The sequence below is a fragment of the Cryptomeria japonica genome, chromosome 1 (genome assembly GCF_030272615.1).
Source record: "Cryptomeria japonica chromosome 1, Sugi_1.0, whole genome shotgun sequence".
NCBI classification, from domain to species: domain Eukaryota; kingdom Viridiplantae; phylum Streptophyta; class Pinopsida; order Cupressales; family Cupressaceae; genus Cryptomeria; species Cryptomeria japonica.
Window position 1 is genome coordinate 50226897 of NC_081405.1, and position 17857 is coordinate 50244753.

At 38.8% G+C, this 17857-nt stretch overlaps 1 protein-coding gene across 1 annotated transcript in view; it reads left to right on the forward strand.

Annotated features, from left to right (window-relative positions):
- LOC131060257 (fe-S cluster assembly factor HCF101, chloroplastic) overlaps positions 1-17857 on the forward strand; it is a 329698-nt gene that overhangs the window by 20230 nt on the left and 291611 nt on the right. The gene's annotated exons all lie outside the window — the stretch shown is intronic.

Consider the following 17857-nt stretch of genomic DNA (forward strand, 5'->3'; position numbering starts at 1 on the left):
GTTAGATAAATGGTTATCAACATCAACATATTCATATTCACTATCAGAATGAACAGGAGTAACATTTTCATCATGAATAACATTTTCATCTATATCATCATCAAGATTTATAAAAATAGGATCTTTAACTTGCACAAGATCAAGACCATCATGCATCTTATGTTTAGGAGATTTCGGCTCAATCGTCGGCTGAGGAGAAAATGGAATAATATTGACTGAAGGTGTTTTTGGGGATTGCAAAGTTTGAGAAGCAGCTGCCTGAGCTCTAAGAGGACACTTTCGTCGGCGTTCACGTGCAGAACGATTTCGTCTAGTCTTAGTAGGAAGTTGCGAAGATTGAGGAGGAGGAATGTTCTCATCCTTTTCACTTGGGTGTTTAGGTTGTGGTCTCTTAGGTTGAACAATAGGAGAAGAGGAAGGTCTCTTCTCTCCATAAGAGGAAGGAGGAGGAACTGCTCCATATAAAGGAGGAATATTTGGTTTAGGAAGGAGACCAAGCCCATCATGACGAGGAGGTATAGGTCTACCTTTAGAAAGTTTATTAGACATAGGCATAGTTACATCCATAGGGATGGGTTGGGAATCTTCTTGAGGAAAGACATTGGTTTTATCTTTCAAAGGAAGAACTTCCTTCTCAAGAACGATAGGAATGTCAAGTTTGGGTGTTCTAGGTTCACTTAGAGATAGGATCATATCTTTTTTCCACTTTTGATAAGATTTAAAAAGATGATCACTTCGCGGAGGAAGAGATTGGAATTGTTTAGGCCAAAAGTAATCAATAGGAACGCTAGAAGTTCTTTCAGCTGGTTTAAAGAGACTATGATTGATAGTAACAACTTCACCATTATGGGGAAATTTCAAACACTTGTGAATAGGAGAAGCAATAGCTTTCATGGAAGACAGCCAAGGATAGCCTAGCTTCACACGAAATTGTTCGGATGATGGAATAATAGCAAAGTCCACATCAAGGGATTTGTTATGGACCTCAATAGGTAATGTAATAGAACCAATTGCAGGAGAAGAAAATGCATCAAATAGTTTCACAACCACATTTGTTTCGTCATAAATCACTTGATTCAATTGCAAAGTAAAAAGAAATTCTTTAGTAATGATATTAACCATACAAGAAGGATCCATAAGCACTCCACGACAAGGTGTATTCTTGACTTTTGCAACTATATATAAAGGACCATCAGGTGCCCTGATAGTTTCACTGGAGTCAAAGGTGATGGAAGGTTCTTTAGGGATTTTCTGCTGCTCCACAAAGTTGATCACATTAGGAGTCATAGACACAAGATCATCAGGTGAGACAGAGGAATCAGTAGTATCAATCGCATTAGAGGTATGAGAAGGTAATGGATCAGTAAAAATCTTAAGATTTAGGTTAGGAGGAGCTACAGATGTATTGCCTTTATCATTCACTCTAGAAACAGAAATAGTATTATTATCAATCAAATCTTGAATTTTACCTTTTAAAGCAAAACATTTTTCAGTATCATGCCCAGGTCCAGGTTGACGATGAAATTGACAAAAAGATTTGTTATCAAAATAGGGTGAATTAATCTTTGCAGGATCTATTTGCCTTATAGGAGGAAGAGTAAGCACATTTTGTTCCAATAACTTATTCATAATACTATGCAATGATTCATTCAAAGGAGTAAACTTTCTTTCTTTCTTGAAAAACTTAGAAATAGGAGGCACACCTGATGCTGCATTCACATTGTTGTTGATGATGTTTTCATTGAATTTAATGGACTCTCTGTTCGGTTTAAACTTCCCAAATGGTTGTTGACTACTATCACCCTCATCACTCGGAGCCATAGGATTTGCTTGTTCCATTGGACTCACAATCAGTTGATAATTGTGAAGAGTTGCGCACAACTATTGGAAAGAAGTAAACTCAGAAAACAGGAGTTTTCCTCTAATATCTTTTTGTAAATTAGAAATAAAGATTCTTTGAATATCATTGTCAGGCACTGGAAAAGAAATTTGAGCATACAAATGCTTATATCTACCAATGAAATCAGTCACTTTTTCTTTAACACCTTGTTTACAATGCATTAAATCAATCAAAGTAACTTTAGGACTTATATTGTTTTGAAATTGTTGAATGAAAGCATTTGCAAGTTGTTCGAAAGAAGTAATAGAATAAGAAGGCAACGAGCAATACCATTGTAGGGCTTTATCTCTTAATGTTCTAGTAAACAGTTTTGCAAGTAACCTTTGGTCATAAGCAAAATCAGTACATATTGTTTGAAAGGTCTTAACATGTGTTAGAGGATCACCCTTACCATTATAAAGCTCCAAATGTGGAATTTCAACATGTTTAGGGGGGATAGCTCGAACAATGTCAAGAGAAAGTGGGCTCGCAACATCAAATGTGGGCACACTAAACTTAGATTGATTCATAGAGGCAATTTGTTGCTGTAAAGAAGAGACAGTTTGTGCAAGATTGTTAATGGTCGCTTCAGTCGAAGAGTTCATATTAGACGTGTTAGATTGTGATGGAGGTGTTATGTTATTGAAAGAAGGTAGAGAGTAAGGTGGCGGGACACTATGATAGTTAGTCATAGGAGATGATTGAAAAGGAGGAACACTACAAGGAGGAATGGAATGGTTAAATGAATTGCCCCCTTGCGTCATGTTCATTTGTGGAGATATAATAGGGACACTCATTGAAGGAATGAATGAAGAAGTCGGATTGAATGAAGGAAGAGGGTTGATTGAAGAAGAGGGATTGCCCCCATGATTAGTGATCATAGGAGGAATGTCTTGTATTGAAGTAGTCATTATGTTTGATGTAAAAGTAGGTACACTAGCAATAGAAGTTGTCAAAGGAATAGAATGATTAACTTGAGTAGGAGGTTGTGTATAACCTAAGGTTTCGGCACAACTTTTCATCGACATCACATTCGAATCCACAATGTGTGCAATACCACGCAAAATATCAATTCCATTCTTATCACTTTGAACCATACGTTTTAGACCCTCAATTAATGAAAGAGCTTGACTATCGGGGTATTCTTGAGACATCCATTGTCGAAAATCATCAAATTGGTTATCCAATTTTGAAAGTTGTTCTACAGAAACCTCATGGAGAGCTTCTTCATCATTAAGAGGATTAGAGGAATTACCCATGTCCTCGTTAAAAAGGCCATTCAAATTAGGTTCCATCTCCTTGATAACTACACCTTGGAAAGACTTAATTCTAAGGCTTCGTCTAACGGGAATAGTGTAAGTAGGACTTATTGTTGTAAAACTCATGCACAAAAGAAAGAGAGAAGATTTTGAATTTTAGAGGTAGCAAATTTCAATAAAATCAGCCAATCTCCTAGATTTAAGCTGTTAAATGCAATCAGGACAATCTCCCGAAATTTCAGAAAAAATGTCCGGGACCGTGGCGAACGGAGTGCACACGGTCCTCGCAAATTTTTTCGAAATTTTCAGGGATGAAAGTTATGATGATTTTAAAGCTAATCTGAAAAAATTGAGTGATTTTACAATTTGTAGATATGCCAAATTAAAGTTGCAATCTCAAAATTGAACCCTACCAAGATTGTTGAAAAATGTAAAATTTGAATTTTGAAAAAGAGGGGGAAACTGAAATTTTGAATTTTATGATTTTAGAGGGAATGCTAAAAGCAATGCAAGTTTTGAAGTTTAAAAGTTGACTCAATTTCATGCAAAATTCGAATTTGAAAGTGGAAATCAAAGTTACCGCAATTAAACGCTTAATTTCAAAAGTCACAAACTGCAAAAATTTGAATAAAGCACTGAAATTTCGAATGAATGCCAACACACTTTTCAGATTTAGGACTGTAAGAAACACAATTTTGACATGAATTTCAATTTCAACAATTTTTGAATGATTAGAAGCCTTAATCCAAGCAATCACTAGACCAACTTTGACTTTAATTTTGAAAGTGTTAAAATTGATAAAATCAGCCAAAATTCTGGATTTTAGCAGAAAAATACAGTAAGATCTAGCTCTCGAAATTTCGGAAAAAATGTCGGGGACGATGGCGCTCGGGGTGCACACGGTCCTCGCAACTTTTTTCCAAATTTTCAGAGATGAAAGATATTGTGATTTTATTGCGGAATCCAAAGTTACAGCCGATTTGGAGGTGTTTTGATTAGTAAAATTATCAGTCAAAGGTTGAATCAAGGAGGTCTTAAAAATTAGGGTTTTGACATTTAACCACTTAATTTTCAGAATTAAAGCACAAATATGAATTGACAATTTGTAATAGAAGGGTAGATCTGAAACAAGCATTAACAATTAAACATTCCACAAGTTTAATTACTAAAAAGAAAATTTTAGGGTTTTTATGCAATTAGCCTCTAAAATTTGCAAAAGATCAAACATGGAAATGTAATTAAGGAAACAAAATTTTCAGATCTAACCATGAATAATCAGAATGAGGATGTTCACGTTGGGTTCACCAAAATGTAAAGCGGAAAAATTGAACCCTAGTCGTTCTCCACTCCCCAACTCCAAGGAGAGAGAAGGGAGAGTCACTAGGGTTGATGGTTTTCACTTAGGGGAGACTTTACATTCAAAAGAGGGGTTGAAACCCACAAGATCCAATCCCACGCAATGCAAGATTGGATTCTAAATGAGTTTCAAGGGTTGTGACATCAAGGATACCCTCTTTTGTAAAGAATGTAGAAAGATTGAACTAGGAATGCATGTAAAGTAGGAAAGATTCGCTTATAAACAGAGATAGGGATATAGGATGAAGCTGCGGACCTGGAATTAGCAGTAAAATGTCGAGACGGTGCTGTTCTGCAAATTTGAGCGAAAGTTGACGGGACGATGGCGCCCGGCGTGCACACGGTCCTCCGAAAAATCCGCGAAACGAAGGTGGATCTGTTCGTCTCTACACAAGGATTCCAGATCTTCAATTACAGCCGCTTACCTGCAACCTACACACAGAAAAGAGAGGACGATTGGGGGGTTAGGGATGAGGGGTTTGCCTTTAGGTCAAACCCCGGTTTTGGAATTAACCAAGAAATGAGAATGCTGTAAATGTAAATGTTTGTAATGTAAACAAGTACTGATACCTTGTTGTAAGAATGTTTGTATTCTTACATGCGAAGGTGTAATGTATGTAGTATGTTGTATGTTGTATGTGATCTCCTCTTCAATGGTTGAATCTTTGTCTTGAATGCAACACTTAGCCTTGAATGGAGACTTAGAATGATCAATTGCTTGAAGGAATGCTTGAATGCTTGAATGTTTGAATATCGTTTCCGCCTTTTTTTCATCTACCAAAATGGGAGAGGAAATGTAGTTTATATACTTGTCAATTAGGGCTGATAGACTGATTTTCCCGACCTTAGGCCGACCAGGAAATGTTATTTTCCAATTTGCAAACATAAAGACCCGAGACCCAAAAGAGACCGTGCCCAAAAATAGGGCCAGGGACCAGGGCGCTGGGCGCCATGGTCCTGGGGGACCAGGGCGCTGGGCGCCCTAGTCCTGAAGGACCACGGCGCTGGGCGCCATGGTCCCACCTCCAGGGACAGCAGGGTGCAAGGAGGATCAGGCCAGGGTGCTGAAAAATGCAGTTTTTGATGTCATGAACAAGTTTCGGGGTCTCCATTTAGGTTCCGTGTTGCATCGCCATCGTGAAGACCCAAATGCAGTCAAAATTGCAAGTGTCGCAATTTTAGGACGCTACACCAACATGCATTTCCTGGACTTCGACCAGATGCAGCGCCGGATGTTCGGATCCAGAGATCAAGTTCCTTCTCCAGCATATGCGAATATTATGAAGAGTGGCATTTTCCATGCCGCTGGGTTTCCACAATCCATACAGTGCAGTGAGTTGATCCTGGAGTGTGCTCGATGTTACGATCCGCTCACAAGAATGATCAAGAGTCCGAAGGGTGTTGTCATCGCCTACCTTGCTGAGGATGCCATTGCTGAGGTATTCGGAATTCCACGCAGTACAGACATGAAGGATGTGACCAAGGAAGATTATGCAGACAGATACACGAAGAAGATGGGTGTATGCAAGAGTTTAATTAATAAAGAATGGATGATTGAACCTAGAAATCATCATTCCAAGGCTCCCAAGACACTTATGTGCATAGATTTCAAGGAGGAATATAGTGATTTGATATTCCTACTCAACAGAGTGATGGGAATGCCACAGGGAGCAATATTTCATGGATGGATGTTCTACTTCATCTAGGATTGTCTTAAAGGGACACTAGTGAATTGGTCTAAGATCATAAGCGACAATCTGGATTTTCAGTTGAGGAATGTAGAGAGGTCCAAGTCATTCGCCATGACTTCTTACCTGGTGTACCTGTCATGTCCCCTCTTTAGTATGACATGACACTTTACGTGGATTTGCCTATTCCAGACTCTCGTAGGCAGATGGTTGTGATGAGAGAGTCATTTTGGCATTTATTTGGTAATTGGATGGCTCATTATGCTCTTGGAGACATTATATTTATTATATTTTATTATTACTTTTTTATTTGGGGCCAAAATGTTATTGAGGTGCACTTTTTATTTTATGAAGTTACTTTTTATCTAAAAAGTGCAATGAGGTTTTAAAAGACTATTATGGATACTTCTAGAAAGCTAAGAGGCTTCTAGAAGATTCTATTATGGATACTTCTAGAAAGTCATGGATACTTCTAGAAAGACTAAGAGGCTTCTAGAAGATTCTATTATGGATACTTCTAGAAAGTTATGGATACTTCTAGAGGAAGATTCTAAAAAGTGTATAAATAGACCCCATGGGTCTCTCATTTGGCATCGAAGTCTATTTTCTCTAGTGCATCTACTTGAGCATTTGTGGAGCTTGAAGGTCTGCAAATATCATTGATCTTTGGGAACGATAACTCCCTTAGATTAGCATAACTGAGGAAGTGAAATATCTTCTGAAGGGTTGCGTTATTGGAGATGGTACTCAGCCATTTCATGTTGGATTTCAATTGAAGGTTGATTTGAGGGCTTGTATTTGGTGAATAAGGGTTTCGAATTCATCCCAGCTCAAAATTTGGTACTGCAACCGCACAGTACGACCCAGGTACGACCTGCAGCAGGGACAGTACGGTAGTGACAGCAGGGCATTCTTGGGACAGTCCAGTCCTCCTTTCTCAGCATTTCATAATCGGAGTTCAAGGAGCGATTTCCAGGTTCCATTGCATTGTTTTTGTTGTCAATTTTTATGATAGAAGTGCACAGTTGTAACAGTCATTTATGTATTCAGAAAACAGTCCATTGTAATCAGACATTGCTATCTTGTAGTTGGATTGATATAGTAGAGAAGGTGCATTGCAAGGTCATTGTTCATGTGTGATAGTTTATACATTCTCTTGTCATAAATTCAGTGCTCATGTGTAAGAGTTTGTAACAGTCATACATTTTTAGAAAATTAGTCTACTGAACAATGCAATCAGAATTTGGGAAATTCATGATATATTAGCATTGAAGTCCTTGCATGAATATTTAGAGTTTCATTATTGTTTATTGTGTTACATTTCAATATTGGTATTGTTATCTCAATTGTACTTGATGCTCAAAACAACTATCATATTGAAACACTACATCACAAACAAAACAATTCAGTGCATGCCAAGTGTTTGACAAATTATCTCAGTTCAGATTTGGGGTTTATTAGTGGCCTTTATAGTAAGGGTCATTACAGTACCTGCTTGCACGGTTTGTTTCATACAGAGGATTAATATGCAAAGGTGAAGTCGGGAATGGGCAAGGACAGTTTAAGAGTTATGAATGCTACCCCCAGTTGAGTATGCACAGAATTGAAGACTATAAAAGAGTGAATGATGCATTCACTATGTACATCACACGGATGCTGCAGGGCGGAATCCACAGAAGATTGTCCAAGGAGGCAACAGAGTTAATAGAGAAATATGGATCGTGGTATATACAGTTTCCCACTTTCACATACCTCAGGATTCATGGGTTTCAATCTGAACCCTACAGGCTTCCTAGGTATCCTACTGACAGAATGATATTGTTGGAAGTGGTAAGACAACTTCTAGAGTTCAATGTTATCCAGAGAGAGAAGCACAGGACAGGAATGACATTCCCTATTTCAGTTGGGAAGACGTCAGAGGTCTGCCAATCCGTCATAGCTGCCAGCACTGCAGGTGAGGAGATTGCATTCTACAGATTTGCTACCTACAAGAAAAGAGAAAGATTTGATCCAGACAAGAAGGTCGGAAGGATCAGAGGAGAGAAGTTCACTCACAAGGTTGACATAGAGGATTATTGGGCTAACTTAATGGATGAACAAGCAGTAAAGAGAAGAATGTGGTCCAGAATGTCAGTGGATTTCATGAGGAAGTGTGGACTTTTCCTCATCCCTGATCAGGTATTAGATGATAGAGATCATACACACCCACATTATGAGAATGAAATGAAGAAGGCAATCCTATTGCCAAATTGGTCAGAGTCAAAGGAGACTGATCTGAATATATTGATGAGAGAAGTCTTGAATTTCTCCCGCACATGGGTAGATATGCAGATGAACAGATTAGTTGACATGGGTGTTCCCTTCACTTATGAGACGATGAAGACGGAAGAGTCTACTTCCGAGGATAATCGGAGGACTGTCAGTGATGTCAGGATTCATGCAGACGAAGAGAGTCAAGCTCCCAAAAGAAGGAAGAACATGCATGGAGAAGTCAAGGCTAGAGAGAAGAAGATTGAGGATGTGAAGAAGAAACAGAAGACTATCATTCCTTCACCCCCTCCCAGTGTCTCATCAATCGAAGTGATTGAAGTAACAAAACAGAATAAGGAGACTCAGCAGTGTTCCAACACAGTGATACTACCAGAGAATACTCAAGAATTTCATGCCACAACAACATCTGCACCTCCTAATGAGAATGATGACCAGCCAGGATCCCCTACTGTCCTTTTGGAAGTTAGTTTGGGAAATGATGTATATGATTGGACCAGGAATAATCCTGATGATAATGATGAAGTTATCTCGGCACTGAAGGACCTTGATCAAGAAATATGTCTTGATGATGGTATGGAGATGACCGCTATTCCTGAATGGTTGAGGAAGAGTATGGAGAAAAGTAAACAAATGATAGAAGTACAGCCTATTGAGGATATTGATGACTACCTAGCTAAGAGTGTTAAGAAGAAAGAGCCCAAGAGAGCGGAGATTTTGTCGCACATAGCTAGAGATGAGACAGGAATGCGGATTGCACAGATTGCTGTTCCTAGAGCAGGCGTGATAGTGGACACTGCTACTCCCATGGATTTCCAGATCACTTCAGTTGCCCTTGGTCGTCCATCCGCAGGGCAGAAATTTCAGGAGATTGGTGACAACCTCCAAGCAATCAATGCCAAGTTAGACACAGCGATTGCGGAGAATGAAAGGTACAAAGAAGAAAATATTAGACTCAGAGAGTATATTGCAGGGACAAGGCGTGGGGATCCCACCCTTATTTCCCCTATTGCAGTTGACCATGGAATACATTCACACTGCGAGGTAGCGAGAGGTACACACTCCAAGGTGGAAAAGTGGATTGAAAGCACAAGAAGGCAGGCAGATGATTTCCTTACTCAGTTTGTCCAAGCATATGATAAGACAACAACGCTTGTATTCAGAATCCAGTATTTGGAGGGAGTTTGGGAAGAATTCCGGCCTATCCAAGAGAAGACTATTCCACACCTCCTGGCATTGAAGAAGGTTCCTCATTCCATTTTGGTCAGCGAGAACATTGTGCACAGTGGAGACATATATAATTTCCATGGCTGGTATTGTGCACTAGCTTTGAAGAAATCAGCTTATGAGAATGCCCAATCGAGTTGTATGGAGATGGAAGGATTAATTCAGGACATTCAGATGAAAATCCTTGCCTCGATTGAGGAATTATTGGGTGTTGATGTTAGTGATGCTAGTGGTTTACACTTAGCCGAATTAAGAGACAAGATAAAATTTATGTATTTTTGCTAGTTGGACCCTTTGCAGAAGAGTCGGATAGATGACTTGGTCTCTTTGTTGATTCATGTTCATAATTCGTAGAAGCTCATACCTGAATGGGAGAACACTTTGAATGCTTGCTCGGATTCATTGGATGTGATTGATTTACAGCAGGATACCTTGCCTAGCGTTTCCATGGAGGAGTTAGATTCAGTTTTGGCTAGATTCTTGGAGTATGCTAGGAGAGAGAGAGATGCAGGGAGGAATCTTCTAGAAGATTCTCTATATGATGACTAGGTATCTTTCTATTGGGCCATATGTTGGTGGCACCATTTTTGATGTAACCCTAATTAGGGCAATTCTAGGGTTTTGTTGGCATGATCTCGGCTGTTGATCTTAGATCAATCTGGGCCATCCATTTTGTAAGAGACTCTATATATGCCCCTTTGTCTCTCATTTGTAAGAGAGAGTTTTTGTAGAATTGTTGGTATATGCTACAACTATTTGAATCCTAATCATTGTTCAATTGTTGGTGATTTTGCTCTTCAAGTGTTGTATTTGCATTCATGGTTCTCAATTCCTCCAAGTTAGATTAGAATTTAGATTAGAATTTATTTTCATGTATGTTAGATTGAATGGAAGATTTGTTGAGTATATTTGTGTGGAATCCTTAATCCATACCACTAGCCTCTTTCCGCTCGTAAGTGCGCCTTGTGTGGTCAACTGGAGTTTGAGTAAGCATAACTTCAACTATTATGCGTCTGTTGACAAGCATCAACTTGGATGGTGTCTACGTTTGATAGTAATAGTCTGAAAATCATTAAGTATACCTTCGATGATTGCACTAAGCTTGTGTCAATACCTGATTGTGAGACCTTGCCTGGTTTGATTCCACTAAATGCATTCACCATTTCCTACATTCCTAGGATTAGAATAGATTTCCTGAACCCTATTCTTTTTCCCCCTTTTTTAGTAAGAAGTAAATCCAGAGCCTTATTGATAAATCTTAAGTTGTCAGCACACCTATTCCACATCATTCATGATAATCCAAACATTTGCGTAAGTCCCCAAAGTGAAACACAGCAATTCACATCAACCACTGAACTTACCCACTCGTCAAGACCTGACATGTAGAAACCTTGGAATCACATTAGTTGATCTCATCCTTAGCATCTGAGGTGATTTTGTTCAAGAGAGGGTAAATTACTTTGGTAATTTATTCTGTATTGTTATGTGCATAAATAACACATCAACACTACGGAAATACAAGAATATGAGTCAGTGCATACATTTGACTCTTGGTTGAGGAGCGTTGCAACATAAAGATACCCCACATCAAGGCAAGCAATTCGAGTCTAAGCAAGGATCAATGTAAGGTGGAATGTTACATCACAAAGGGAAGATTTCCAAATTAGGAGAAGAGGATATGAAATGCAAATGTGATCAAGATAGATAGTTTTAGAAGAGTTAAGCAAAGTTAGAAAACCAACTTGATCACAAAGAGGATACAATTTGGGAATATGCCCCATCAACATAACATTGAGCAAACTAGATAATGTTGAGTATCAAGAGATATTGCTCAAGATGGAGGTCTTCCTTGCTATGATTTACATGATGAGCATGCTGAGTTGGCACCCAGTTACATTCAACCAATTAGGAGATTCCAAGTCGGCATGTCTAGGTTCAATGTATCATATTCATTTAGCGAAAGGAGCAAGTGACACATGGTATTGCATTGGAGTTTGTTCAGCATACCTAATCTCAATTCCTATTGGTGCACATTCAAAGGACATGTGCCCATCGAGATGTAATTATTTCATTGGTCAAATGGAGTTAGTTGTTTTTAACCCTAATTAGGGTTTTATCTTGTAATCTTGGCCATTGATTCATAGTCAATCCAAGCCATTGAATTGTAAGGAGACCTCTATTGCAGATTTTGTCATTGATGTCAATTGTTGAGTCTCAGGAAAATGTTTTTGGTTTGTAATTTCAATTGAGCTGCTTGCTTACTTGGTTGAGCTGCTTGCCTGTTTGGTCTAGCTGCTTGCCTACTTGGTTGAGCTGCTTGCTTGTTTGGTTGAGCTGTTTGCCTGCTTGGTTGAGCTGCTTGCTTGTCTGGTTGAGTTGCTTTGGTGTCTACTCCAGCTGCTTGGCTGTGTGTTTCAGCTAGTTGGCTTACTTAAGCTGCCTATGTGTCGGCCTCATTCTTCCTTGTGTTACGTTAGCCTAACAAGTCATCCGTTGAATTTTCAAGAGGATAGGATCTTCGGTATTTTATTTTTTATATACTCCACACTATTGTTAGGACTTCAATTTTTGATTTGATGTATTTCACTTTCAGCTGGTATAGTTTCATTTTAGATGGATTTTATTGGTGTGTTGGAGCTAAAGAAAAAACGCTTAAATTTTTGGACATTATGCAATTGTTGAAAAATGGAAGTCATTATTCCCGTGCTTGTGCGTTTCTTATTCTCATTTGCCAGGTGGACTTATGTGGAGGTTTGGTTTGGTTTCTTTTGGAGATTAAAATTCCTCTATTCGATATGGCTGGAGTCTTTTGGCATTTACGTGGAGAGATTATTGAGTGCCTGACATACAATTAGAAGGTAGCATTGGCAAATCATTTTTTTTTTGTTGTGCACAAAACTGTTTTCTTGTATTCCTGTGGCTTCTTCTTTGATGATTTTTATGGGCTGCAAAAAGGTGTTGTGGAGGATGTAATGTTTTTTATTAATGAATCCAATGGTTTTAGTGTGAAAAATGTTGTTAAAAAAGTTATCGAGTTGTTGGTACGTGTAGTAATTCAATTTATCTTCAGAAATGGTGAAGTTATATGTAACGCTATTTATTAGTTGAGTTGATCTTCAGAAAAAAGAAGTAATGAATTACGCAACCCTTGAAAACAATTTTTAAAAGCATGTAAAACATTATGATGTGTGTGTATGAACAAAAACTGTGCATTTCTAACAGGTCGGGGATGCCTGATTTTAAAAAAAAAAGTTTGAAGACTTTACTCATGTTAATGAAGATTTCTGGGTAGACGCACTCTTTGCACAGATAGTTTGTGAAAATGAGGAGATGAAACATCGTGGAAGACTATTAATTCTACAACAGTGTTAATCATCTCGTTGAGTGTTTTTATGTTTATCCGAATAGGCATGGACATTATTATATATTTCAAGATCTTTTTGTTTTGAGAGGTGGGGTAGACATATAGTTTGTTAGATGCTACAGTAATGTGTCTCTGAAAAAATATGGACAACTCTATGTGTATGTAGCACATATTTGGTGTTGGGTATTTATGTTTTGAGTGGAAGTGAAGGAGCTTAGTGTGTGAAGAGAGAGTGCCGTGAGGAGTTAAGAACGTAAGATAATGCTTTCTGTGTTGTGAATGTCTTTATGATATTAATTCTTTGCATGGTTTCAAAATACACGTTATTGTAGTGCATCATTAATGGTTCTATGCACAGTATTTAAGAAAAGTTTTATCAAATCTTGTTGTTGAACACAATTTGGAGTTGGTTCTTTAGCATAACGTAGGGTTGGTTCTCTTTGAGAGTTGGTGCTCTCTGTGGGTTGGTGCCAATTGGGTTGTGTTGGCGTTTCTAAAATCGCATTGCAACGACTCTATCCGGCCAACGTAGAATAGAATGTTCTCGATGAGTATCCTATCCTCTCTTGTATAATGAAGCCCTAATGCTGTTTTTAATCGATCAAAAGGGACAACCTCAAGGTTCCAAATGTCAGTTCTTGATTGCAGGATAGCTCAACGGTCGATGTGTTTTGCTGGGAGCACAAGGGGACTTACGTTTTGCAACAGACTGGTCTACATCTGATTCTCGAACTGGGAAATAAAAGCAAAGGAGAAGGGTTTAGGAGACCTAAAATTAATAAGACTGGTGTGTAGGTAGACATATTCAACATAACCAATCCCTGCTTGGCCAGAATAACTCACAACCTTGCAAGAACGATGCAATATTCAAGGGGACTTAGAAGATTTTCAGACTGCAGATGCATGGCTAAGCACCCAATTCTGGCGCAACTCAGATGGACACCTGCAATTGAACTAAACACAATTTTAATGGCTCAGACTAACCATACACAGGGATACACAATCAACATATCCCCAATGTTATGAACCTGAATCCATCAAATACCTGCACACCAAAAAAGATCTATCTAAATTGCTGAAGGAAACCATGCAAATAGACTAAAACCAAGATGATAAACACCAAATTAATGTCCATTATATTGATTCTAGCTGCTTATTACAACAATTCTGCAGCATTTCTACTCTATTCCTAACTACTAAATTCTAACCTTCTAACAATCTAACATATTCTAGCTGTCTACAAAAAAACTCTAACAAGAATCTAACCCTTTACAAAAGAAAGGCCTCTGCCTTTTATAGATTTTACATATTGAATCAGTGGGCAGGATTGACTGCATCCAAGGGCCCCGATCTGCCTTCCAGAAGCATGGCAGCTTTAACCCATGCCCACTCAATTCTCAGTTATCCACCCAACCACTATCTCAATTACCTACAACTGCTTGGCTTCAATTACCATAGTGAGTGACAGGGATAGTAGGTTCATGAGTTCTTTCTGGCAAGAACTTTTCAGGCTCGTAGGCATAGAGTTGACACCCAGCACTAGCTCCCACCCCCAGACAGATGGGCAGACCGAGATAGTTAATAAGTGGGTTGAGGGGTATTTGCGCAACTATGTGTCAGGACAATAGAAGGCATGGGTGTGTTGGTTGTACTTGGGCGAGTATTGTTATAATACTACACACCATATGTCTATTGGTATGACTCCTTTCAGAGCCCTCTATGGCTAGGATGGACTATCTTTTGTGGATTTGGCTGTAGGTGACAGCAGGGCACCTTTGGCGCAGGATTGGTTACAGGAGAACCAGGATATTATGAGATCTCTTAGGGAGAATTTGCAGCATGCACAGAATCAGCAAAAAATCTACGCTGATCAACATAGGACTGAGAGGGCATTTGAGGTGGATGACATGGTTTTCCTATGTCTGCAGCCTTACCGGCAAAGCACCCTTAAAAGGGGTGGGGCTGAGAAGCTTAAGCCTTGGTTTTATGGGCCATACAGGGTACTCAGGCATGTTGGAGAGGTTGCCTATGAGATTGAGTTACCACCTGACAATCGGATTCATAATGTGTTCCACATGTCCTGTCTGAAAAAGGCACTAGGGCAACATATTGTAGCATCCACTGATCTACCTCCCTTGGATGAGGAAGGTAAGTTGGCTTTGGTTCTTGAGGAGATCGTGGAGGTGAGGGAACGTCGGCTGAGAAGCAGGGTAATTCGGGAGTACTTGGTCCGCTGGAGGGGTCTCCCTATAGAGGATGCCACTTGGGAGGAAGAGGCTATTTTACAGCATCCAGCATTGCAGTTGCTTGTCGGCAAGCATATCCAAGAGGGGAGGACTGTCATGTCCCCTCTTTAGTTTGTCTAGTAGAGACATGTGAGTTAGCCTATTATGGGGGTCTTGTAGGCTGGCAGTGGTGGATAGAGACTCACACAGGGTATTCAATATCTAGAGTTGGTGTTTCAGGCAGTTTGTGGGCCGTTGGGAGCAGTTCCTTGATTTTAGGGAGATTCCCACTTTTTAGGAGGTTGTGGTAGTTTCCATATTTGAGGTTCCACGTGACCATACCATGGTTTCAGTTTCAGGAAGATTGGGTGTGTTTCCTAGTTTCTAGGAGCATCCCTAGATTTTAGGGATGGGACTGCCAGTTGGCCCATCTTGTTCGGCATCAGTCACAGACATGTGACAAAGTGAGATTCAAAGTGAGATTCATGTTTGGTTGGTTATTTTGGGCTATTATTGGATCTATGGAAATATTTTAATATATTTAAATATTTCCTAAGTTAGCGATTAAATAAATTAAAATAAGGCTATGTATATAGCCATTTCGGAGTAATAAGGGGTTTTTGGCTTCATCTGGTTTGATATGCCTATATGTTATAGCTCGTTGGAAAGGTCTTGAACTTTGCTACATGATTCTCACCTCTCGGAGTCTTTTTGGATGCTTGAAGCTATTTATTCGCAATAAAGTGATATTTTTCTATAGTTTGATGCCATAATTGGGAAAGTGTCACTTTAATTATAAAGCGCAAGCTTTATTATTCTTTAGGGTTCGACTTGCAAAGGGAAAGGAGTTATAAGGAGATGAAAATCTAATTGATAGCATCTTTGATCATTTTGAAACTTGCGAATTTGGGAATTGCTCTGGATGAGTGATTTTGGTCTGGGATAGGTCTGAACTTGCTGGGACGTAGCCCTCAGCAGGAGTTGACAGTGGATTTATCCAGGATTGCACAGAGATTGTCAGAGGTAGAAGACACATCTTCTTGGCCTAAAGATTCAGCGTGCATATTGGGGGTTTCAACAGGGCGGCTGGTCTATTACAGCTGGCACGTGATTTGCAGCATCTTCCACGCCTCCTTTGCAACCATGTCTTGTTTGTATGTTGGCTTGAAGGGTTGTATTCAGCTTATTTGGTCTTCCTTGTTCGTTGCCAGTAATATTCCTCCATCTGACATCAATCCAGATTGAGAACAACTCCAAATAAATGTATGGATTCTTGCTGAATACAAAACTAGGTTATTTGCCTGGTATGATTTGCAGTATTTTCAAATTGCTTAAGTGTTCTTACATATGAAGATTGTTTACTGTTTTATTTCACAGTTGTTGCTATTTATCAATTACTTTACTTATAACATCAAAACCCAAAAAGAAACAATCCCTTTCTGCAACTTTTGTCTATTCTATAAGATCACCGGAAAATTACAAAAATATAGTATGTTTAATTAAGAATTTACAGCAGCAACAGCAAAAGGATCCATTTGGGATCTTTCAAAATCATGCCAAAATCAAGTGGAAAAGTCTTTGGGTGATGAATGACATCCTTGTCATCTATTAGTACTTTTTTGGTGCACCTAGACTTTTTTAAACACACATGTGACCTTTTCGGGCCGCTTTGATGAACAGTGAAAAAGTAGTGAAAAATTGGTCAGAGTTTTGAGTTGTAAGCATTTGGAGCAACTTATACTTTATGCCGTTGGTTAGGTTGTTGGGAGTAAGAGTTAGAGAACTCATGTTGTATGTATGTGTAATGGAGGAAGTTTGAAGCTCTAACTCCTATGAGAAAATATAATGTAAATTGTTTGGGATCAGAGTTCAGGGATACCTTGGAACAGGTACTTGGGAGAAGAAAGGGGCTGAAATTTGACTGTAAACGAAAAGGAAAAGAGATCGGCGAGGTTTTAGGGAATGAGGGAAGGTATGGAAGTGATACAAGAGAGAAGGGAAGTCTGCAATCCCAACTCTGACAAATGCTTAATTAAAGCATGTTGCAGATTGGGGTTGGGGGAGGAATCAAATGAGATATCTTGGTTAGGGATGGTTTGACTTCTCGATCCGAAACACTTAGGAATCTGTTTTTATCAAAGATTAGGATGATAAGGTGGAGAAGCATTGTAGGTAGGTATGCCTAGAAATGTGAGTGTATATATATATATATATATATGTTTCAACAAGTAACATCCTATGGAAAATGCCCCTTCATCTGCATATTTTCATTCATTCTTGAAACCCGAAATGAATGAAAATATGCAGATGAAGGGGCATTTTCCATAGGATGTTTCTTGTTGAAACATGTATATGTATACACACACACACACAGATATATATATATATATATATATATACATACACACACACACACATATTTACACATATACATGTATATACATACATAAACGTATATGTATATACACACACACACACATAACACACACACACACATAACACACACACACACATATACATATACATACATATACGTATACATATATATGTATATACTATTACACACACACACACACACACATATACACATC